Source organism: Chinchilla lanigera, unplaced genomic scaffold (assembly GCF_000276665.1).
Source record: "Chinchilla lanigera isolate Chin_1 unplaced genomic scaffold, ChiLan1.0 scaffold00021, whole genome shotgun sequence".
In the NCBI taxonomy this organism is placed as follows: domain Eukaryota; kingdom Metazoa; phylum Chordata; class Mammalia; order Rodentia; family Chinchillidae; genus Chinchilla; species Chinchilla lanigera.
In genome coordinates this window covers 1184462-1187863 of record NW_004955422.1, presented here as the reverse complement: position 1 = coordinate 1187863, position 3402 = coordinate 1184462, and positions in this window count along the sequence as shown.

Here is a 3402-nt window from a genome sequence, read left to right as displayed (position 1 = left end):
TCCGTAGCTCCCACAAACATCACATCACTGGCACCAACTTAAAAGGAAGAAACAAAGAGACAACAGGGGTCAAACTTTGGGGTGGAGGCGCTAGGGGCTGGGGGTGAGTCTAGGGCTGGAGACCTGCATCAATTATCCCTGTGACAGGATTCATGAAGGAAGGAGGCTCCAACCGCCCAGCCCCCAAATTGAGGCAATTGCTACCTTATGAGCTCTGGGGCTTGTCTCCGTCCTCGGGCCCAAGGGAGGGAGAGCTTGGAATTCTAAACTGTTCCAGCTACAAGAGACCTCAGCCAGCACCTCTCACCTTGGGGTCACAGCAGTCTAAGGGTGAGGAGTTGTAGTTGCGCCCTGAATGTTCTACAAAGAAGCTGCATCTCCCAGATGTCTCTAAGGAGAGTGGGCTGCTCTACGCAAGTAAGCTTAATAGATTTCTTTTCCGGAAGTGTGGCCAGGCAGGAACCATGCTTAGGTTTCATGAGGCTTTGTGGGGGGAGAAAGGAGGCTCAAGATCTTCCCAGAGAAAAGCAAAACACCAGCTGAAATGAATGAAGGACCAAGCCTGTATTTAAGCATAGGATACTGTGGTGTAGTTATTTGTTTACCGGGCTCCTGTATCCCAAAGGTAAGAACCATCTCTGATCAACTTATGCAACCTTGCTAACAAACAGGTGACATTCAACGAGCCCTAGAGTAACACAGTGGTCACCAGGCTCTGTGCCAAGTAGTCGGAACATGCTCAATTTCTATAGCGTTCTTAGGTGAAAACTGACTACTTTTCTCCTCCCATCAACCCACCCTTATATGCAGATAAGAACCCTGAAATTTAGGCAGATTCGATGTTTCACACAGGGTCCCTAAGAAGTGCCAGGTCTGCCTGTGTTTCTCAGTTGCTGAGCTGTGTACATGAGCTTAATGCTTGAGAAATACCTGTCTGCTGAATGACGGAACAAATGAATGGGTGCAGAGCCGAGTTTGGGGAAAGCTGAGTGTATCAGGAGAGAGCTGGGTCCTGGCAGCTCCAAGCTGGAGGGCCAGTGGCAGCACAGGCAGTCAGCAGAGCTATTTATAGGGCTACACGCAGGCTCTGCCCGCCAACCAGCCAGCACCAAGTCCTCCTAGGGACCCCAAATTCCCACCAAGCCGAGAAGGGCAGCAAGATGAGATGGCAACCTGACAAGTCACAGTATGGGACTCAGAGGCCCTGTATCCAGGCAACTGTGATGAAGTGGTGGCTAGGCCGCGTCAAGGAATATAGAGACATTGGCTAGAACAGGCCAAGGGCACAGAACTGTCCTGTCATTATGAGACACACCCAACCATAAGAAAGACAAGACTGCTTCTCAAAGTGGTCTCCAAAATTATTCTGTTCTCATCCAATAACCCCTTAGTGTTTATTCTCTTTCAGGAACAACGTCATAAACAATCCCTCTCATTTTTGCTTCTTCTTAGGGATCAAAGCTCGCAGTTCATCAGTAGAAAGTAGAGGACTACTGATTAGAAAATCCCAGAGCAAGCAAAGAGCTATAAAACACCCTGTCCTCTGTGACCTTCTGTGTCCTGTGCTGGCCCGGAAAACGAACGTGCCCAGCGTGCTCCGTATCAGTCACGGCCAGACTTGGATCCTTTGCACCTGTCATTCTTAACACCATGTGCCAGTCCCAAAGATGTTATCTGATATTCAGCAGGGGACAGAAGAGGAAATCCAAAATCAGTGACAAGCCAAGCACCTTTCACGAGTTCAAGAGATCAGGAACAAAGTCACACAAGCACTGTGACAACTGTGATCAGGACAACAGCCAGACGGGAAGGAGACCAGTCTCAGCTCAAGTTTTTTGCACTCATCCTCAGAAACAACATTTTATCATCAGGTGTGGTGGTGCAAGCCCGCCCTTAATTCCAGCACTTGGGAGGCTGAGGCAGGAGGACCGACTGGAGTTCAATGCCAGCCAAAAAACACCACAAAAAAAACAAAACAAAACAAAACAAAACAAAAAACACCCAAAACTCTTTTATCTACCTAAGTGCTTCTGGGCAGAATTTTCACTTATCTAGAAAAGACTTCCATGATAGTTTCCACATATAAAATAGTCCTGACTCTCAAGATGAAAACAGCCATGGTTATTCCCAGTCATCAAGTTTCCTTCCCAAATCTCTAAGGGTGGAATGTTAGGTAAGCTGAACCCCAACCTAGAAGCTCTAGGAAAAGCTCGGAGGACCAGCAGAATTCAAGTAAGCACCTTGCACTGCAGTGCACTGAGTCCACTCCTAGCTGAAGCCAGGCCAGCCTGATTCACTACTACCCTTCACAACTGCTGCCTCCCTGGGCCCCTGGAATGTAGTGTCAGGGATCTTCGCAGTGGTATTTCTGGCTACGTTGGTTCCACACTCCATAACTGCTGAGTCTCACTGCGACACTGCCCCTCCACGCCTCCAAGGATGGCTCAGTATCCAGCCAAGCAAAATGCATAAATCTCCCTGCCTCTGCCTCCCCTATGTGCACAAAAAGTCTGCAGGCTAGAAGTTTCTATTCAATTTATTTTTTCCTTAAAAAGGAACCCAAATGAGTCGCCAAGAACCCTCTCATCCTTTTGCGGGGAAGCATTAAACACACAATTCTCTATCCCCTCCTCACCCGTCGTCTGTACGGGTGTAATGTATGCAGTTTTGACAGCTCTGGAGCAGTTAAATCGTCTTGGCCAGTCTCTGCTTGGAACCTTCCAGCTCCCCTTCCCCTGGGCAGAAGGCGACAATCTCCTCCCCGGCTTTGTTGGTATCCGTTCTAGCGCCCCCCGCCCCTTTCCTTCCCAGAGCCTTGCCATTTCCCTTGATCTTTTTCAAAACTTCCTCCAGGGGGCCGAGAGGAAAGTTCCATCCTTTTTCCTTGTAGCCCGATGGGGGAAACCCCCCAAAAAGCAAAGCTGTCCCTTTAAGGGGCCCATGTGGTGGGAAGAACAGCTACATTCCTACCCCAGTAGGGCCGCTGTCCCAACACGCCGCGGAGGCTGCAAATAACCTTCCCCGAGTGCGCGGAGGGAGGGGAGCACACCCGCGCGCGGGGAGGGACGCGGGTCGCCAGGGGACCCTGCCCGGGGAGGAAGAGCTCGAGGGGACTCGGAAAACGGCAGCGAAGACCCACGCTAGTTGAAATAATAGGCACGAACACTCTGCTTTGGATTCGGGAGGTAAAACAATCTTTACAACAAGTGCCCAGGCCGCTCCGCGTCCTGCCAGGCAAGTTCGGAAATCGGCAGGGTTTGCACACGAGCTGCTGTTCGTTAAAGAAAGAACCGGAGTGAGGCCGGGGTTCGCAGACCCCTTCACTTCGGAACTCCACCCCTCATCCGAGCTGCGAGGGGGCTCAGAGGATTCAGGACCCCACCACCAACAACACACACACAC